Below are 23,327 nucleotides of genomic sequence, written 5' to 3'. Positions count from 1 at the left end.
TTAAATATTAAAATTGTTATCATCTCGAATTTTCGGGATTCGAGAAAATTTCGAGTATGCAGTATTTTTATTATTATATTTTTCCAGCGCTTTGAAATAATTCGAATATTAATATTTTTGTATTGTACAAGGATTTGGATAAAATATTACTACATTTCTGTTTGTATTCTTTTTTCTAATTATTTAAAAATTGTCATTTTTGGGATATTACCTAAAATAGATTAAATCTATTCTATAAAAATATTATATACAATAATTATAATTAACAGTCGAATTAAGTCAATATATAAAATAATCTAAAACAGTAAATAGCAGGCATACCGTCACTAATGATAAATTAAATCAAAGGAACTCTAAAATTTAATGAAAGAAGGAAAATTTCGACAAAAATTTCTCAATTTTTAAATTAGATTTTAAGCTTCGGAAATTTCCAAATTTTTATTCTTTATTCAAGAGTAAATGAAGTAAATCGACCCACAGAGATCTTTCGGTAATAAAGTAATCGATAAAAAATCATTAAAATATTCGGCACTAACTAAACTTGCAAATCCACTTTTACCACTTTTACCACTTTCCTTTCCCCAAAAAGGAACCTGAAAAATCTACTCATAATGCAGAGAACACGCGAACTTGTAAGTAGATTTACGACAAACGTCGTAGACCATAAATTTATAATTCGAATTCCACTCTTCCGCTTATTTTCCGCGTCAAAAGCGACGGAAAAACCGATTTGCTTTATATCCCGAAGATTTACGCGAGCCGTAAAAAATCATACTGATTTACTACGGACGAAGTCCGTTGTGCGCGAATATACAGCGCGACTGGCGATTCCAACTTTCTCCTCTCGCTTCTCTCTTTTGATAAGGGATGCAAAAGCGACTCGTGTTTCTCATTTTTGCAAAAATTACACCAAACGCGTAAAGGTGTGAACTGGTTGGCGATGGACGAAATTTCTGCTGCACGACCTCGTGGCACGCTGGATCTTCCTTTTCGTTTTAATAAAGCGCGATGGAAACGATCTGCTTCGCCCTCGTAAGAGGTGTACGAGGTGTAAAGAATTGTAAACTGGTTTATGATAGACGAAATCCGTGTTGCACGAAGGGAACAGGTTTTCGAGGGGTCATTAATATTCATGCACGTCGGATGAGGTATCCGTGTCGCGTTTTTTCCCACCCTGCACTCGCCACGTTATTTTTCCATAAAGGGATTACGCGAACGAATACTATTTACAGGCTTCTCGATTGCTGAAGCGGGGTGAGAGAAGAGAGCAACGCAATTCCCAACCCCGCCGCGCGTTTGATGCGCTAGGAATTATGAATTTCGGATTTACCGGCGATTTTTATGGAGATTCGAGTGAATCAACGCGATAACGCGGTATTATCCCGATCCGCGTGATTTATTAACGATGTTTATAATAATCAGGGTGTGAAATTTGCTTATTTGCTTATTTCAGAGTAGATAACGTGATATGTGCTTATGATTATGAAAGTGGTCTAAGTCATCGACTTAAGAGGAACGATTTTATTATGTATTTCGTGTTGCATTCGTTTATATATTACGATAAAATATATTTATTTTCTACATAACAGTGAAGAATTGAGTTTGTAGCTTTATCGCAATTAATTTTATAATTTATGACGTATTTAAGAGCCGAAGCTTTTAATATTTCAAAAGCAAATATAAGCGACTTAGATCACTTTCATTATCACAGGTACATTTATATGATTTGGTGTACGAAATAATAGAGATAAGAAAGGAAAAAGAAATTTAAAAAGAGGAAGAAAATATAAAGAAGTGATGTTAAATCATATATACAGAAGTAATAAAAATATTTTGACATACATACACATATAATGCAAATTTATCTTATGGAAGTGCGAACGCAGTTGTAGTTTATAAAAAATGTATAAATCTTCAAATTTATTATTAATAACAAATGAATATTGTTGATAACAAATAGTTTACAACGTAAATTAACGATAAAAGTAAAAAAAAAAATAAATTGTTAGTTATTATAGCGGAAAAGTAACTTTTAAAGGAATCGGTAAAGTTCGGAAAATTTCGCCGATCTTCGGCCGGCCGGCCGCCGCTATATAAGGGGCCCGTGTGAAGGCACGAGCCATTTGTCGGTTCGACTTCGGGTGGCGCGCGTTAATATTTTTTCTTTCAGGCACTAATTATTTTTTGTTTCAGGTTTTAATTATCCTTCTTTTTTCAGATTCTATTTCTTTTATTCTAGATTTCATTGTTTGTGCATTCGAATATTTTGTACAATATTCGAATGCATCGTCGTTGGTTCATTTGTATATCATCGTTGGTTATATCAATGGCTATTCAGTGACCATTGTCCACTCTCTTGAATAATTTAATAATAATTCCTTCTTTCAGGTACTAATTATTTTTTCTTTCAGGTTTTAATTATCTTCCTTCTTTCAGATATTATTTCTTTCATTCTAGTTTTCATTGTTTGTACATTCGAGTATTTTGTACAATATTCGAATGCTTCGTCGTTGGTTTATTTCTATATCATCGTTGGCTAGATCAATGGCTATTCAGTGGCCATTGTCCACTCTCTTAAATAATTTAACAATAATTTCTTCTTTCAGGTTCTAATTATTTTTCTTCTTCCAGATTTTATTTCTTTCATTCTATTTGTCTCTTTGTTTCAGCATTCGAGTATTTCGTACAATATTCGAATGCTTCGTCGTTGGTTTACTTATGTCTCATCGTTGGCTAAATCTTTCCTTTCACAAATTTTACGACTTCCGTTCGATTTGTTTTCGTTAGAGCGTTCGAGTATTTCGTATAATACTCGAGCGCTTCCTCGTTGGTATGTTTATATCTCACCGTTGGAATGTTTCTGTCTCGTAGTTGTGTTGCTCAGGTCTCGTCGTTGGCTTGCTCGTTCCATTTGGTTATTAACCTTGATGGTTTCCTCGTACTAATCCCTTTCCTTTCAGCTACATATTAACAATAATATATTCTGTTTTAGCTTTTAGGTTTCTCAAGATTCTGTTTGCGACACATCAATGAACGATGCGTGCGTTTACTTTTAAGTAATCATAAGATAGATCCATAGACTAAGTATCATGTGCACGCTATCTGTACAAAGGTAAGCTACCTGACTTGGAGCGAAATTTATAAATTCTCTATCATTTTCTTATCCCCCTCGTTTAGCAAATAGAACATAATTGTTCTCGCGATAATCGCGATCGTTCGTAAGTACCGACTAGCCTACGCGACGTGCTCTCGTGTACTCGATAAGTACATGCTTCGTAAGTCATCCTCACGACTCGTCTCCGACACTCATTTCCAGTCACTGTCAATCTCGTCATGCATCGGGTTCCAGGGTGACCCCCTCGGATCAGTGCGTCTTCTGACCTCGACGGGGCGGTCCGCTGCCTAAGTCGTACGCGACTGGGGCTCGGGCACATGCTGGCTGACGGACTAGTACCATCTACGGTTAGACCACAGGGATGATTAAGTTCTACCCCGTGTGGCTGGGATGCGAAGTGTCTGTCTTGGCCGGCAACCGCCCAGCAGGGCCCTCGCGTTGACACTAGAAGTTTCATTGGTTCAGGGACTATCCTTGGTCCACGTGTAAGTCTTGGCGAGTGCGACAGTGACTGGAATTGAGCTAGGCCCGATCGGGAGGGTGCCGAGGTATGAAGTTATCTCTGTACACGGGAGTACATCGCCTAGACTAGTCGGTCTTTCGAATAATCGCGAATTCGATCGGGCGCGTCGCGATTTTAACTTAGTTTTCCTGTTAGCATTGCGACAGTAGAGTAATAAATTTTAGTATACCGAATCGAAGACCCTTTGATAAGACACGATATTTTATAAAGTGTCAGTAGAGTTACTTTAACTTAATTCGCTCCAAGTTAGATTAGGGTATCTTTGATACAAATAGCGCCAGCAGGCTGCGCCACTAGGGCGCATGTCGGGTCTCCATGCGTAGCCACCTCCACGTGGTGAGACCTGGTAATTGGTATCGTTTCCCAAAGAAACATTTTTGGGATACGATACCAAGCTAAGAGCTACGCAAAAATTTAAGATATTTCTCATGTCTTGTAAATTTTCAATGTTCCCTTAAAACTTGGAAAATAAAGCGTAGGCAATGTCTATCGAAGTTATATGTAAATTAGGAAGAATAAAGGTAGGTAAGGTAAAGAAAGTAAGTAATGTAAGTATAATAATTGAAATCTCTAACATCGAATAGACTGTAGATACTATGAATATTTGTGCAAATGGTTTAATTTTTTTTTTCTTCTTAGGATTTAATTTTTTTTCCTTTTCCATATTTTATTTCTATTTTTCTATTATATCTTTATTTCAGAATCCGAATATTTATAGTTGGGCTGTTCGTTTAATTCGGTTGATCTTTTATTTCCTTTGCTTCTACTAATCCATTCTATTTCAGATTTTCTGGCATCAGAAAAGCAATAACCGAATCCACTTTTCGAGGAATTAAATCTAAAGTGGAACCCCTAGAGATCGAATTAGAATCGGTATCCGTAGTTGGACTTTTACAACTAGTGTTATATCATAAGTGACAAATTATCCTTCACTGCTGAAATTATCGAATATATGGACCAGAATTTATACACCATCATAAATCACAATTGATTTAGTACTGTGGTACCGTGATACTGATACGACTCCCATAGGTGACGATTGATCAACAACTGAGTAAGTTCGCACAAATTACATATCTTCCCATCATCAATTGCCACGTTATCCTAATTAAATGCAAAAACCGAAGATATTTGGCAAAATCAATGTGAAATCACAAATTGTATAATAAAATAACAAATGAAACTATAATAGAAGTGTATATAATAAAAAGAGTGTAGATAATTTAAAAATTCTGCTATATAATTGTATATTTCTTTCAAAAACTCCCAATTTTTATTTGAAATCCTAATTATTTTAATTTATTTCCTTTATATCTCACATCCTTGCTGTGTAACTTCAATTCCTCACGTCTTTAAAATTATTAAATCCCCAAAAATAATAAAATATCTTCAAAATTGTCGAATACCACCTAATATTTTATATAATATCTAACTATCTAAATATATATACTACAAGAAAGTTATACCTTATATGAAATAACAATGAAGTGGTATGCAACGAGTTAGGTTCCTTACCTCGTGAAATTCATGCACAATCCACTCTCTCTACCACAAAAGTCACTTGGCCAACCAAATAACCAATAGCAGTAGGTTTAGCGTTGACTGATGCCCATTACGAACGCTGGTTCGGACCTAAAATATTTCATCAAAACTTCTGAAATTGGAGGAATAACTCACCCCGGACACCCACGTCACTCTCCTGTCCCAATCTCCCAATCATGGTCCACGAGCCGCGGACACAATCCCCGACCGAACTAAACTGTCCTAAGCAATTAGAAACTGCGTTGCCACGAGGAACAACGTTGTCGCGGAGCACAGGGACGATGTTCGCGGTGTACAAACTCGAAATATGGCATAACTTGCGTCAAGACTCGCCCAAGATCGCGGACTTGACGGTTATCAGGCATGGGCAAAGGGAAATCCGCAAACCTGGGCCGGAGAATTTCATATTGCACCCCTTTTGCAACGTGCAACAGCCGTTTCACTCTCTCCCGGCGGAACGCCCGGGATCACAAACTTGGACGTATAATTGTTTTAACGACCCGAATCGTGATGTGTATCTTGATTCGAACGAAACTATGCATCAAACAAATTGATCGAAGCCACACTGTAGAACGTCTTTATGGCTATCTGGGTTTCTCGAGTTCGCTAATTCGCGGGAATCGAATGGTTTCGGTGATCGAATTGGTCTCTTTTACACCGAGATGTTTAGTTTCACTGATTATAAGCTCTGTTCGAAGTGATATTTTTGTCTGAAATAGCGGAGCTTAGAATTTGTCTGGACTTTTAAATGAAAACTTTTAAAAAAATTCATGGCGAGAGGAAAAACTAAATTAGATACTAATATCTTCTAGTTTGAAATTATTTTACAAATAAAATTGGAAGGATCGATTCCGCGTGAAAAAATGAGTCGAAAATGTAGAATAAAATTTTATTATATATGACATCGTTTAAAAAATAATTGAGTTTGAATATTTGGTGGTGCACGGTTGGTGCCATGCTGCAAAGATGGCGGAAGATTGATAGAATCTGACCATTTACGACAAGAAAAATAAGGTGTTAGGATCTAAAGTGACGTAAAGTAACTCGTTACATTGTGAAATATTTATGAAGACAAATGCGAGTGGAGATAATAGCGAAATCCCCTAGATGGAGTCGCAGTTAGCGCATGCACACCCCGCAAATGTTTCAACTAGATTTCCTCGAAACCACAGCGTCGAATTAAAAATTGTTATTCTACATTTTCCACTTATTTTTTCGCGTAGAAAGTAAATTTCTGAAGAGATTGTAATTTATGTTACAAAAGAACGGCAATTAATTCCAAAATTAAATTTAATAATTCGACACGTGAAAGATGGTTCAATCAGACTGAAACTGACACGAAGTAAGGCGAAGTAATTTGTGTTAAACTCGACGGAATACTCACCAAATGATCGTTTCAACCAGCCACGAAGTTTCGTCTTACAACTCGCCCCGTGTTCCAGCCAAAACGTGAAAGGAAGAACAAACTTAATCAGAATTTCCCAAAGAGATATCCATTCTCGTTAATCCCGTCACGATCATCCCTCAAGTACGATCCTCGAAACGATCCTTTTCCCTCGAAACATCGAAACTTCGAACCCAGAAAAATCACTCTCGACTTCCCTCGAACTCTTCCGTTGTCTTCCCATTTTCCTCGCGATTTTCCTCGCGTTTTCTTCGCGTTTTCTTCCATCAAACTGCTCGAATTTCAACTTAGAGGCGACTGATTCATTCGCAACGTGCCAAGGGGAGGCTCGGCGATACTCTTTTTCGTGGCGGCATTATTTCACGGAAGCCACTTATTCGCTGCTGCAACGAGCCAGCCATTATAATTCTCCAGAGGTAAATAACCACGGAGCTTACCCTCGTATCGCTCGTTTTCATAAATCGAGCCACGGGATCTCCCTTGCATGGACAAAGGAACGACGAATGTAGCGAGCAGGGTAGAAACTGGCGGGAAGAAAGAGCCGGGAGTGGTTTGATAATGAACCCAAGATGATACGAAGGTATCTTGGAATAAATCCGTGGCACGGAATGAATGATAAAGCATCGGGGTGGGTGCTCGAGGAACAGTAGGATAGTGTTATCGAGGCGAGAACGCGACTACCAAGCGGAGATATAATGCTCGGCGTTGGTCTCTTGACCCTGATGCACAAGGGGGCTTAACGAACTGAAAATCATCTTCGAGATCTTCGCTGAAACGGTCCATTTGTAAGCCAGCCAGAGAGGAAGGGGGATTTTTAAGACCAGGTTGTTTCGTGCCGGCGAGCTTTTCGAGAGGCTTTTGAAAATTCGAAGTTCGAGCAACTGTGGCTGATGGGATTCTTAGAAATCTGACGATGAACTTTTCGTTCGGGTTATCGGTGTCAAGAGTTTCGTGGAGAAATTTACATTGAATTAATTCTATAAATTTTTATATTAGATTATAAATGCAAGCTTAGAGAATTTTATTACGATCGAAATAAATATATTATGAATTTAATTGAAATAAATATATGGGGGATAGATCGAACGATTATCGGAGCGAATGAAGAGTGGATATTTAGATTAGATTAACGAGAGAAAGAATAATAACTGGAGAAGGCTGATAACAGGAGAAATCGACCCCGAAATATGCAAATATATTAGAGATTTCGAGAGGACTTTGAGGAAAAAGACAGAGGACAGACAAGAAAACAGAGTAGAGAAGCAAGACAACGACTAAGACTAGGATTATACGTGTACATATACATAAATACCTAAATACAGTAAGGTTATGTGCAGTATAGAATATGGAGATGTAATTCTTAAACTGTATACAGCAAGAAATAAATATCTATCTATCTATTTAGATTAGATTATGCGAAAACGAGGATTTTTAAAACCAGGTTTCGAGTTGGCGAATTTTTCGAGAGGCTTTTGAAAATTCGAGGTTCGAACACCTGTGGATGATGGGGTACTTAGAAATCTGACGATGAACTTTTGGTTCAGGTTATCGATGTCAATAATTTCGTGGAGAAATTCATATTGAATTAATTTTATAAATTTATATATTAAACTATAACTTTATAATTTAAGTTTATAAACTTCAATTTTATAGAAAAATTTCTATAAAATTATAAAAATTTTATAGAATTTCTATAAACATCTAGCTAATAGAGCTACACAGAAGCTAATAGAATTTTATTGCGATCGAAATAAATATATTATAAATTTAATTAAAATAAATATATGGGCGATAGTTCGAACAATTATTGGTGGGAATGAAGAGCGGATTGAGTGGATATTGAAATTAGATTATGAGAGAAAGATGAACGAATTCTTGGAACGTACATGAGATTTTTGGGATTCGTCATATGAGTGCATAGTGTCCGTGTGTGTGACAAAATAAAAGGCGATCAAACTATAAAGCAGAGCCAGTCATAAAAAAGAGGAGTCATAAAATTGATGCAATTTCATTATGCATAATTATTACTTTACTTTTAACATCCCTTTACCTCGTAATAAATATATTTTAAAACCTAACATATATATTTTTCTTTTACTAATACATATCCCCTACATAAATAGTAACCTACGAAATATCGATGTCTTCACCTTCGACTTAACTGTATTGCTATTTTATTCATACTTGTTCTATAAACGTTAAATACAGGTAACCCTCCTATAACATGGTAGATAGGTTCCTCGAAAATGTCGTGTTCCGTGAAACCGTGTTATATGAGACCCAGAGCCAGTACAAAAAGGGGGATTACGTTCCGAAAACTTACTAAAAACGAATTCTTTCTCAATTCTACATAAACAATTTAATTTGTATTAAAAAAGGGACAAATATTTTACTTTAACACAACTTTAATTTAATAAATTTCTTCGTCGTCACTGCTCATGTAGAAGTACAGTGTTGTACAAAGATTTTTGCAATTTTCTTATCGTATTAGAGCGAAACCGTGTTATAGGATGTCGTGTTGTAGAAGGGTTCCCAGAGTTTATGAATCGTGCTATAGCGAAACCATGTTATAGGATGCCGTGTTGTAGGAGGGCTATCTGTAATTAGTATCCATTATTGGTTAATAGATTAAACGGAATTAAAACGAAAATTTCTTAGAAAAATTGGAAAAACACCTGCTTAAAAATCGCCGGCGATCGGTAAATCGATAGAAAGTACCCGGTCTAATGCACGAACGGACAAAAAGTCGAGCAAAGAGTCTTCGACTCGAATCTAGAAGGTATAATCAACTTCCCTGGGCGTACTTCAAACACTCACCGTTTTACAGCCGAAGCAGAACTTCCCTCCGACGTAATTTCTTCCTCGACGGAGCTTCCTGGCCACTGGAATTCTGGAACACGAAAAAAGCAGCAGCGATTAACCAATACGTATCCCAGGTTCGCCGAGATTTTATCGAAATTATTGACCCTTTTTGTCCAGCACGAAATAAGTTTCTTCCCGTTCGGGTTGTATTCAAAATTCAAAGGCACGTAGGAGATGGCCAGGGGAGAGAGAGAGAGAAAGAGAGAAGGGAAGAATTGAAAGAGAAATCGAACTTCTAACTCGGTTGCGGCGTCGACGAAAAAGCACCCCTGACCTTCGAGCATCTCCAGAGAGGATCGTTCTTTCCCTCTTTCATCCCACGGGATTCTTTGCCTTTCCCTCTCGACAAGAAGTTTCATTCGTCTGCACCGCTTTCAGCCGTCTTCCCTTCGCAGCCGGCAAAAGAAATGTATTATATCGATTCCCCGGAAATAGTGTCGGAAATACGAACCCTTTCGGGAGGGTGCCTCTTAGGCTATGTCTGTTTCATGCTGGTATGCGTGTGGTGTATGCTTGCAGAAGATATTAGAAAGAAACGTGAAACCAATGCTTTCTTGTTCAGCCGTTTAAGTGAACGGGGTAATGTACGTTCGAATTCGCGTGCTGTGAAATTTGTAAAGGTTGACATATATAGTGTTTCGATTTAAAGAATGGTCGATTTTTTAATTGATAAATTTTTTAATTTCGGGATTTTCCAAATTTTCGAATGGTCGAATACGCGAATTTTCAAGTCTCCAATTTTCAAAGTTTCGTATCTTCGAAATTGGAATTTTCGGATGTGCGAATTCCGAATTTATTTCCGATGTTACAGTTATCCAAATTTCAGAATTTTCCAATTTGCAAATTTTCAAAGCTCCTAACTTTGAGATTTCAATTTTTTAAATTTTCGGATGAGTTTCCCAATTTCTCAATTTCTCAAGTCACGATTATTTCAATTTTAGAATTTTCCACCTTCCGATTTTTAAATTTTCAAAGTTTCATATCTTCGAAATTGGAATTTTTCAAATTTTCGGATGTTCGAATTCCCTAATTGCCGAAGTTACGATTATACAAATTTTCGAATTTTTAACCTTCCAATTTTCATACTTACACATATTCGAATTTCCAATTTTTTCACTTTTTCGAATCTTCGAATATTCGTATTTTCAGTCCACCTGATTTTTAATTTTCTAAATTTCATACAAAAGATATTCAAAATTTTTTAATTTCCCATTTTTCACATCTTCTAACTTTAGAATTTCCAATATCTTCAACTTTTTAGATTTATAAATATATAAATTTTCGAAGCCCGAAGATTGTTAATTCCAAAAATGGAGGATTCAATTTTAATTGAAATGCGAAAGGAGAGAAAGCATAGTTCGGAAAGGAATAGACGAAGTCCTGGGTTCATAAAGACCAGCTTGGAAATAACAAGAGCCTACGATTATCGACAGCTGTCGACAATATCTAGATCGTAGAAGACTCAGATAGAAATCATCGATCGTATATTACAGCGATGGATAACAAGAGGTTTATAAAGCGACCTACTTTCTTCCACGTAATTGCATCTTTTTCTCCCGCAAAAAAATAAAATTTTACGATACTCAACAATAGTGTTTAACGTGTATTAGCGAATAACTTCAGCGAACTAAATGAACCTATGAATATTATTAACCTAAAGTATATTTCAAAATTCTACAATAATATTTCTCTCTTTCCATTTCCCTTAAAATACATAAAATCGAAAATAAGAAATAAATTAGACTCATTCCTGATTTATTACCAATTTATCCAACCAATTTTATAAAACAACAGTATCACAAAAATTTTCCTGTAATATATTATTTTCAATTAAAATTTAAATTCTATTCGTATATTGCAAATTCAATGCCATAATACATAGAACTTATGTCACGATGTCAAATATGTAAAAATTATTATACAGTGTGAAAGAAGCACTCGTAAATCATACAAAATACAGAGAACGAAATTCGCAGCTTTGAGTGAACATATTTTTTCGCTATTTTGCAATAAAACAAAAATAAATAATGCTTGTTTGGCTCGAAGATGGCAAATATTTAGGTCGCAAACAGATTCGACAAATTTCATCGTTTTGAGTGAAATATCGAGTGGCTCACTTTTGATCCCCATTCAGCCACCCTGTTTGTGATTCTTTCCAATAAATCTCGCTTCAACTTACCGTCGCACTCCGCCAAGCGTGAATAATTAATTATATTTCATTTCGAATATCAACATAAAATATTTGCACGGTAATATAAAATTTTCACACGTCGATTTTCATCCGTTCACGCGTGAACTCAATTATTTCCTGTTTCATCGGCAAACTCAAGTGATCCAATTGACATAAGTTCCGTTTCGAAATACCAAAAATTTCGTATTTCAGATATAACATAAATCGAAAAATTAATTTCGCCCATAAAAATATCAATTTTTCATTATTTTCCTCAAAATAATTTTATTTTACTGTAATATAAATAAATAAGACAGCAAATAAATAATAAAATTATTCCTTTCTTTTAATTTCGACCACTTTCATGATTACCTGTACACTTAACGAATAATCTTCTAAAATATTAGTCAAACTTCATCGTCAAACTCAAGTAGTCCAATTGACATAAGTTCCGTTTCGAAATACCAAAAATTTCGTATTTCAGATATATAATAAATCAAAAACTTAATTTCACCTGTCAAAATATTCAATTTTTCCTTATTTTCCTCAAAATAATTTTATTTTACTGTAATATAAATAAATAAGACAGCAAATAAATAATAAAATTATTCCTTTCTTTTAATTTCGACCACTTTCGTGATTACCTATGCACTTAACGAATAATCTTGTAAGATATTAGTCGACGTGATCGCAGTTCGTTGAACAAAGGCAAGTTATTTCGCGATGGAAGCTGGGCACAAAAGTTTTTCACAGATTTCCCAGGACTTCTCACGCGACTTCGGCGCGAATGTTTCAATTTCAGGATTTTTTAATGCAATCATCCCTTGCCGGGAATTTAATACTTAATTTAAGATCGACAGGACGCGATTAACGTGGAAGAAACCGATTTCGATGTAAAGGAAGTTAACTTCGACGGCAATCCGGAAACAGATCTTCCTTCGGCAGCGGATAAATCTAGTTACGGTTCTTCTCCGAGTTAAATGTTGCGGAATAATTATCAGTAACTCAATTCAGAGAAAAGTCTCCCTCCAATACGATCTCGCGACATCGTCACGGTCCAAAGGTACCGGTTGGATCATCGGTGTTCCATCTACTATTTAGTATTCGACTAACGGTATTCGCTTGATAATTAATTTACGGAAGTATTATAACGATTAACGTTTCGCTGGTCTTGTATCGCAAACTTTACATCGTTAGCATAAATTGTAAGCGAATAGTTGGCATAAAATAAACGAATTTTTAGTCCAATTTATCTTTTCCGTTCTGTGATAGCTTCAAGATTGAAAAATCTTTTTTGAGGCAGAATTTTGTTATTTTATTACAGGAAAATATATGGAAATAAATATTTGAGTATAATTAACACTCGCACAATTAAAACTAGCTAAAGCGTGTCGTTAATTATAGTACACAAAAATAATAATAATAATCTACCCTTTCTCGCTGAATACCGTGCTATATGTGGCATAATTTTTAATTCTTAAGTCAGTGCCATGTATATATTGTCATGTATATATTAATTATAGTATACAAAAATAATAATAATAATCTACCCTTTCTCGACGAATACCGTCACATATATGGCATAATTTTTAATTCTTAAATCAGTGCCATGTATATATTGCCGTGCATATAATATAATAGTAATATACGTGTGTATGTATTTAAAAATAATTTTATTATTTCAGTCACTATTTCTATCGATTTTTAACAGTTTCTGATATTTCCTGATATTATTTAATATTTTCTTTATTCCAAGAATTCCTCCCTGTTTATTATTTCCAATGATTTATTATACGAATATATATATATTGATAAATATTACTTGAAAATTGTTTTATGACAGAAGTTAGGTTAGATTATTATATCTGCTGCGCGGCAATTTCAATATTTCAACCAGCAGCATCTTGCAACTTGAAGGAAGTTCAACTCGAACGACGAAAAATAAATAAGAGTACACAAATTATATTTCTGCCTCAATAAAAGCCAATACTAATTTCGCTAAAAGCATCCATAAATGTTCACTGCCTGCAAGAGTTCAACCCTCAATTCCTCGATACGATATCCTGAACCAATGTTCCATGACCATGAACAGTCTCAAGGACCCAACAACAGGAAGACCGCGATGCAATTCAATTACAATTATCAAAATCATTATCAAAATTCCGGAAGCGATTCGATAAAAGTTAATTAGCCTCGTTAACATTGCAGGCTGCACCTTTTTATCGCACCTATGAACGCGATAGCAAACGAGCAATGGCAGCCAGTGTGTCGCCATCGAAACTCTCGAAGGATTATGTGGAAAAGGAATAAATTGAAGATGAACTTGTGCCAGATTTACTTCGCAGAAACACAAGCGATACAGTACTTTTGCTTAAAATGGTTACGAACAGCGTGAGACTCGGCGAGGGGCCTTAACGGGGCATGTACTGCGCGTTCGAGAAAAGAAGGCACAGCGGTTTACTCAAGACTGATTAACTCCGCTGACACATGCTTGATCACAGTGACCGCTATTGGTTGAAAACGGTGACGAAGATCATCAATCACTGTCTTCAGCCAACAGTGGTTATACTATCTTTCATAATGGGAGTGTCAGCGGAGTTAGTCAGCCGTGAAGATGTAAACACGCAGTGCCTTCTTTTCTCGAACGCACAGTACAAGATAATAAAGACAGTACGCATTACTCATCCTTCACGCAAGTATTCTCGAACGACAAGAGATTAGCATACTTAGTACTGTGCGTTCGAGAAAAGAAGGCACAACGTGTCATATCATCACAATTGATTAATTCCGCTGACACTCCCTTGATCATAAACAATGATCGCTATTGGTCGAAAATGGTGACCTATGATCTTCGTCACCATCTGTCTATGATCATGGGAGTGTTGATGGAGTTAATCAGCAATGAAGATGTAAACACGCTGTGCCTCCTTTTCTCGAACGCACAGTACAATGTAATAAAGACAGTAAGTATTACTCATCCTTCACGCAAGTATTCTCAAACGACAATAGATTAGCATACTTAGTACTGTGCGTTCGAGAAAAGAAGGCACAACGTGTTCACATCATCACGGCTGATTAACTCTGTTGACACTCCCTTGATCACAAGCAGTGATCGCTATTGGCCGAAAATGGTGACCCATAATCTTCGTCACCATCTGTCTGTGATCATGGGAGTGATCATGGAGTTAATCAGCAATGATGATGTAAACACGCTGTGACTTCTTTTCTCGAACGCACTATACTTAGTACTTGGTACTTAATCGTATGCAATTACCATACTTCAATAAAAATAAATACCAAGTTTCGGTCCAATTTAATATTTTTTTAAATATCTGTTCGCCATTTCGTTTCTTTTCTATCGTTGGCTTCGAGTTCGAAATCAGTAACTCTGGAAATTTAAAGATAACAATTTTTGTGCAAATCAAAAGACGTCTTTATATTTCGATCGCTTTTCAGAGAAATTCTTCAGCGGCGTTCCTTCGTCATTGGACCTCGCAGATCAACCGACTTTTCTCCGGGTTGAATATCGTTTTTTAATTGAAACGAGCCAAGCCAGCGTGCAATAACGGATTTCGAGGTGTGGCTGGCCGCGCTGCAATGGCTGCGAGCAAATGGGTCCATTGCAGCTGCGATTAACGTTGCGTTACAATTAATATCGAGTCAACGGAGCGTCCGCGTGCACCTCCGCGAAATCGAGATTAATCGAACCGTAGACGCGGGTGAAATATCGACGACATATCAATCTTAGGGACCTTGGAAATTTTCGTCACAGATTGATTGGTTTCGATCCCACGACGAAATATTTCGTTCTTATTCGGTTATTAATATTTGACACTCGTAATTACAAAAATCGGTGAAAATCGTTATTTTGAAGTAACCATTGATAAATAAAATTTATCGAATGTACTATGTGTTATCGATTTAATTAAAAATATATAATTTAATTAAAATATTGATCGGACGTGTCAGATAATATTAATTTATTTACGTATTGAAGTATTGTTAATTTTTGACAGCATGCAAGTTAAATTTGGTCGATGACAAGTTTTGGGAAAAATTTGTATGCAACGAGTATTCGCAGTTACTTCAATAACAGTTTCAATCTGAGTTAAGAACGGTGATACTGCATGGTTCCCTTTTCAAGTATAATTGATAAGCAAACTTATGCAATTTTCGTGTAAATCGTAAGTTTAATTGAACCTCAAATAGCGGAAAGTTTCGAGTACCAGCATCTTAGAAGACAGAAGAACGTATCCAGAAACGTTGTGCTTCAGCAAGTTTCTTTGACAGTAGTCGCAGAGCTTCAAACACGGGTCTGCTGGATAGTTTCTCGAATTTACTTCGAATTTTGTCTAGCCACAGTTCGTATGAAATTAATCCTCTTCTAATCCAGAATTAAAAAATTATAAAAAAATATAAATCTGAAAAATTTCTTAATAGATATTACGACAACTTCCTAAAATAGGCTGTTACACTCAATTTATTAGATCTTCCACATCTTATATATATCTAAAATCTAATAATTCATTATTCGAAATTTATTCTTAAATTATCTAATATCCTGTAATTAATTATTTGTAATTTATTCTTACGTTAACTAAAATCCAATAATTTATTATTACGTTATCTTTGTAAATTCCAGACGAAAATTCTACATGAAAATATGTACAAAATCTAACAATATACTCTTTCTGTCACAATTTTAAAAAATTATAATTTATTCACTTATAGAATTGTAAAATATCCGATTTATGTATTTGTCAGAGACGAAGTGGATGAAAACAAATCATATATCTTGACAAAATTTTTGCAATTCAATCGAATGCTAATAAGATGATCGAAGCATTCAGAATTATAAATGACGGTATCTCATTTATCAGTATCTCAAATATGACACACATCGTTCTTCTTTTCAACCACAAATATATCCACAAAAGTCTAATTCCCAAATCATAAAATATTATAAATTAAATCAAGCATTAATCACTATCTTCCTAAATCATTATTACATTACGAAACACACACACAAACTTAAAATTAAATAACTAAAAGAACCCGCTTAAAATTCGAAATGCAAAGTATAGGTATGATCTCCAGAGTTGGGAAATTATCTGTGAAATGAGGTGAAAATTTTCATCCACAGCGAACGATCGTCCACGAAATTTTTCACACCTCGCACGTCTTCTATTTGGTTCCATCGCGAACAGTTAGGTTACGTGCACTTTTGTGCCGGGGATCTCTCAGGCCCGTCTACACACACCTTTTATTACGTTTCCCAGAGAAATTTTCCTTTCAAATGCCAGGCCTCGCGTGTCCCTGCCCTTTTTCACTGCGTTTCACCTGAAACTCACCCTCGCGCACGCACACCGTCCGCAATTCGCTCGCGAAACTTTCCCGTGTTTCCGCAGGCCACATGTAAATAAACCGACTCAGAATCGTGCACGCGGAACCCTACGTCCAGATGAGATTATTAAAACGACTATTACGCGTGTGCGTGACATTACAGTCTACGTGAAAGAAGAAGGAAGATGGAAGATCGAGGAAAAGTAAAATGGTTCTTTTAGTTTGAACGTTGAAGAATAAGGATGCAATTTTTGTATTTTGGTGTGAAATTTTTAAATGGATTTTGAAATCGATTTCTTTAAATTGTCAGTAACATATGAAGTAACTATTATTATTTAAATATTTAAGTAAGATTGTATAAAGAAAACGGTCTGTTAAATAGTAAAAAATTACTATAACGATAATTTTATATATTAAAATATAAGGATTAAACTGTATAAAAATAATATAATCCCAAAACTATTAATTCTATAATAATTTAAAACAATTTTGCGATATTTTGGTATCACAAATCAACGTTTTAATTAATTTAAACTATTCAAATAAATATTTGATTTATTATTAATTAAATTAAACAATTTAAATTAAATACAAATACATTTAAAGGAATTCAATGTAATAATAAAGTTGAATAATTAATGAATTCTCTATTTATTAAATTAAATTTAAAATAATATTTTCCATGATTAATAAATCTAAATAAATAAAAAGGAACGACAACCCGAAACGACTCCTCTAGCGACTTGTAAAATAAATGAATGTAATATTGGATGTAAAATAAGTTAAAAATTAATTTCTTTCGGATTTTTGACTTGGATTACTTTCGTAATTACCGGTACAAATACCCGTGGCTGTAAGCTAGAAGAAATATCGATTCCTCTCACAACCATTCGTTCGAATTGCACAATCTTTTCGAAGTTCCAAGATTTATTTTCCTGCATTATTCTTTTTCTTCTGACAAATACGCAAATCATCCAAGGAAGAGAAATTTGTTGAAAACGAGACTCGTGGCAATTTTTTCCTCACAACCAGAGAAACATCTTCAAACTCCAGATGCGTGTTAAAATAAGACGAAACTCGGTATGAAATTAAAACCGAAAGAATTTAGAACACGGCTAAATGAAACGCGTTAAAAGCACGAGTTTCACAGCGCGAGCTTCTTTTCTCGCGCAACGAAAGCTCGTTGGCTGTCGGGATAAAAAAACGAGCAGGAAACGAAAAATAATTCAGCGAACCGTCGAAAGGAATTCGATCGGGCAGACGTCCGGGAAAAATTCGATAAATCGATGAAACGAGGCTAACCAGGCGACTATGAAAAGATTTTATTCGCGGCCCGTAGCTCTTTCAGCCAGATGGACCTCGTCGGGTCGAATTCATCGAGGGCGGCCGTTCTTTTATGATGCATGAGATTTCCACGATCCATGGATAATGGAATGGGAAATAAAGTGCGAACAATTCCGTCACTCCCAGCTCGCTTTCGAGTCGCGACGTTCTCGCGCGAAGAAGCGCGTGAGCCACCGATCGGCCACCCTAGCGCGCAAGCACAATGGCATATTGTTTGTGTGGCAAGTGCAGGCGCGAAGGAATGCAAATCCACCATCGATTTAAAATTAGGCGATATGAAAAGTGTCGTATATCCGCGCTGCGACAGTTCGCGGGAGAACAGGTGTCGCGAGCACGCCACTTTTCTTCCTGCGAATTTTTGTCACGGGGAAATGGCACTTCGGAGGGTTGGTGATGGACGAGGTGGATGATTTGGAAGGGTTCGGAAAATCTCGGAAGCTGGTAATTTAATTTAGAGTATAATAGGTTTTAATTAATAAAATTGGTAATGATGATATTGAAACAGACCAGAGGTCAGAAATTAACTTCTTTGATTGTTTTATTTTAGAAAATGGCACTTTGGAGGGTTGATGATGGAGAAGGTGGATGATTTGGAAGGATTCGGAAAATCTTGGAAGTTGATCATTTAATTTAGAGCATAATAGGGTCTTAATTTAATAAAATTGGTAATAATGATATTCAGACAGACCAGAGGTCAGAAATTAAATTCTCTGATTGTTTTATTTTAGAAAATGGCACTTTGGAGGGTTGATGATGGAGAAGGTGGATGATTTGGAAGGGTTCGGAAAATCTTGGAAGCTGGTGATTTAATTTAGAGTATAATAGGTTTTAATTAATAAAATTGGTAATGATGATATTGAAACAGACCAGAGGTCAGAAATTAAATTCTCTGATTGTTTTATTTTAGAAAATGGCACTTTGGAGGGTTGATGATGGAGGAGGTGGATGTAATAGGTTTTAATTAATAAAATTGGTAATGATGATATTGAAACAGACCAGAGGTCAGAAATTAAATTCTTTGATTGTTTTATTTTAGAAAATGGCACTTTGGAGGGTTGATGATGGAGGAGGTGGATAATTTGAAAGAGTTGGGAAAATCTTGGAAGTTAATCATTTAATTTAGAGTACGATAGGGTTTTAATTAAATAAAATTGGTAATGATAATATTGAGGCACATCAGGAGTCAGGAATTAAATTCTTTGATTATTTTATCCTGGAGAAATGGCACTTCGAAAGGTTGGTGATGAGGGTGAATAATTTGCTAGGTTTTGGAAAATCTTGGAAGCTCATGATTTAATTTAGAATATGATAGGATTCTAATTAAATAAAATTGTTAATGGTAGAGGCAGGTAATATTGAGGTCAAGAATTAAATTATTTGATTATTTTATTTTAGAAAATGGCACTTCGAAGGGTTGATGATGAACATAGTGGATAATTTGGAAGTATTTGAAAAATCTTGTTGGAAGCTCATAATTTAATTTAGAGTATGATAGTGTTTTAATTAAATAAAATTGGTAATGAAGATATCGAGGAAGACCAGGGATCAAGAATAAGAAGATACTCTTTCATAGTTTTGTCCCAGGAAAATGGCACTTCGAGGGGTTGGTGATGGACAACCTTTCCCCTTTGAACAAATGTGGAGGTTTTGAAAAATCTTGGAAGTTGGTGATTTAATTTAGTGTATGCTAAAATTTTTATTGTATTTGATTTTAATAAAATTAAATTGTTAATACCGATATTTTTTACCGGAAAGCAGTGTAATAAATTAAATATTTACTCTCTCTATTTTGGGAAAATGTTATTCTGCAATATGCACAATGGAGGATTTGAACGTTTTGAAAAATTTGTTAAAATCGTGAATTTAAGTTATCGTAAAATAGAATTTTGAAAACGTAATTTCGTGAAATATCGTAACTTTAATTTAACATACTAATTGTTAATTAAAATCTGGTCGAATTTAAATCGTAATGTTGAAATACTCTACGAGAGAGCACGTGTCAGAAATTAAATTTTTCGTTCTCTTCGTGCTCTAGAATGACAGTGCAAAATGTGAACAATGGTCAAAGTGGAAATTTTGGAAAATTATGGAAAGGTTATTACACGTTCAAATGAAATGTTAAAGGCAAAGGACTATATATATATTTGCCGACTTCTCGTTGATTTAATTTTTACGATTCAATTTCGCGCGTGACCCGCTCAGTTTCCATCGAATTAAATCGCGATATTACTCGTCCTTATTTAATTGCTGGAATTAATTTTGTAATACCAATGTCTGGTTAAATATTGCATAAATTATTATTTAAGCGTTCAAAGTGACAAACTAAACTCGATTTATCGAAATTAAAATGGTACTTCGATAAAAACTATTCTACACAAATAAAATGTAAAATAAAAGCGTTTTCCGAAAATAATGTTAAAAAATTAAACCAATTATTTATAATTTCGCTGTAATTTAATACCAAACAAATTTCAAACGTTCAGGAAAACTATTCGAATAAATACACAAAATAAAATTATTTCCTAAATCTCTGTAAACAATTCCAACGATGAAAAATATAAATCGTATATTGGAATTGAAAAATCAAATTAATTGGCGAAAATACCGCTTGGATCGAAAAGTATAAGTACCATTTAAACAAAATAGCCATTTCTAATAAACACGTTATTGTTTTATTTTATGCACATTTCAAATTACAACGCAGAGAGTGAGTGAGCAGGCGAGTAAAAGCCTGTTCCTATCGAGATTACGGTTACCTCGCAATCGCAAGCGTGCACGTAATCGACGACTTGGAAATACTTAATTTTCGCGAAGCCTGGCAAACGTTGTACAAAATCAATTAAGTCGTAACCTACTACACATCAAATAAATTTAATCACCGTCCACGGAATCCCGGAATCTCATCCGCCGGCATCGTAAAATCAACTTCAGCGTGGCTATAATGAAATCGCGTCGTAAAAGAGCATCGATAGCGAGTCAGACAATCATCGCGAATTTTTACACGTTACGCTCGCAAAATATGCTGAAATGCTATATTACCCCGTTATAATTTTACGACTGGGTCAATGCATATTCAAAACGTGGAGTTCGTCTCCAAGCTTTGCGACGAATATTAGCAAAAAATGGCGAGAAAATTTTCGACACTACACTGGCGTTCGCCATTTTCTATTCGGCACGAACATCGAATTTAATACACCATTAATTTCCTATTCGAAATTCTGCGTTAGAATAATTTTGAGCTGTAAACATTCCGATAAAAATTCTTTCAACCATATTCCTTTTATTATAATATATAATATAATTAATAATATAATATATAATATATATGTTTTAGTTTATATTAATGAATTAGTTTATAATAAATCATTCTTATATTTAATATATAATATAATTAATACTGAAATATCTCTCTCTTTCCCATTCGATTTCTTCTCAGATTTATACGTATCGATTAAATCATACCAATTAAATTATGCTTCACTAATTGCAAATATTAAAAATAATATAAAATATTCCAACTTGATTGTTATTTATTATCAACAGGCAGGGTACAGACTTGTGTAGTGATTACATAGATTTTTAGGTATATATGTGTTGGGATGAGTGGAACAAGTATGCATGGGATTCCAATATGTAATGAATTCAGGTTATTATGATAAATGAGTATGCGTGTAATGATTGAGGTGTGTGTGAATTATGTATGTAATGTAATGTACGAAGAAGAAAGAAAAAAAAGAAAATGATTTCGGATAGGTTAGTTGCAATTGAGTTATAATAGTGAGAAGTCGTGTCATAAAGTGATTGATATAAATTAATTATATTTAAACGTTATATTTGTGTTTTATAATCTTTCTAATTAAATAAAAAATTGTTCTTGTTGTTATTAAAATTTCATCCACCACTAACAAGTCTGATTGAAAAATACTGAACCGAGTACGAACTTGTGCTCTAACTTAGAAATACAGTCTCAAAAAATTATATCGAAATCAAAGTTTTACCGACGTCGTACGTTTACCAAAGAAAGTTCTGAAATTCAAAGGAAGAATAAGTGCCGTACACGTGAAAACAATAAAAGCAGAGTATCGTTGGCGAAGAATAATGATCTATGCTTACTCTTTCGGAACAAGAATAAAAATGTCGAAAGAACTCCGATAGTTCAAAAAGTTCCAATATTTTTCAACTTTAGAATCCAAGGTGTTTCACGTGTGAGAGACGTCCTTTTAAAAGATTGTCTCTTATTTCCACTGCTATTCCAGTTTGACTCGCAAAATCTCAGGCTGGTAAATTAACAGACTTCATATTCGCGATGTTTCCTTGGCATCCCGATGAAACCACTTACGAATAACGATGACGAAACGTCAGGATGCCCTAAAGTTTCAGGTATTATCCACCATCACATATCATCAAACTATGCTTCCCTTCAGGAAGCCTGTCTTTAGACTGTGGCTTTACCCCGGTCTAAATTATGTCAGTCACATCTGGACCACGAAGCTGAAATGGACACCCTGACAAGATGGCAGCGCCATCTTGATCATCGATCTTCCAGCTCCCGATGGACAAACGGATCATAAGTATACATCACGTTTAGTATGCACAACTGAACACTATTCGTGACAGACAGAAAATTCCAATTTTGTCACAACGTTGAAATAAGTCTCGAAAAAACAAACGAAATTTGCATACCACTTTTAGCACAATTAAAAGCTAGTCGACACAGCACTAAGTAAAATATAGCTACTTTTCTAGGAGATACAATTAAATATGGACGCTTTATTCTTCTGAAATTATCGATCCAGAAGTTTCAATAAAGAAACGGAAGACTTTTAATTTGGATTTTAATTTGGAAAGTGTGCGATTTGCGAATAGAAAATTTGGCTTTTCTCGCGAGTTATTAATTAGGTGATATTCTTAATTGCAACTGAATGCTATTTGTCACAATTATAGGAATTTAGTATCTTCTAGCTCTAAGAATAATAGATAGACAACTCTAACCTAATACCGTATTTTTAGTACAGCAAAACGT

The 23,327-nt window shown here is 35.0% G+C and overlaps 1 protein-coding gene across 2 annotated transcripts in view; it reads right to left on the bottom strand.

The window, feature by feature from the left end:
* Pgant9 (polypeptide N-acetylgalactosaminyltransferase 9) overlaps nt 1–23,327 on the bottom strand; it is a 607,825-nt gene that overhangs the window by 428,074 nt on the left and 156,424 nt on the right. For both annotated transcript variants that reach the window (XM_017896748.1, XM_017896749.1), the window contains exon 2: nt 9,403–9,475. The gene's annotated coding sequence lies outside the window, so the exon portion shown is untranslated. The remainder of the gene's footprint in view (nt 1–9,402; nt 9,476–23,327) is intronic.

Source organism: Eufriesea mexicana, unplaced genomic scaffold (genome assembly GCF_001483705.2).
Source record: "Eufriesea mexicana isolate 0111107269 unplaced genomic scaffold, ASM148370v2 scaffold382, whole genome shotgun sequence".
In the NCBI taxonomy this organism is placed as follows: domain Eukaryota; kingdom Metazoa; phylum Arthropoda; class Insecta; order Hymenoptera; family Apidae; genus Eufriesea; species Eufriesea mexicana.
Note: the sequence above shows the minus strand (reverse complement) of the source record. Positions and strands in the feature narration are given on the sequence as shown.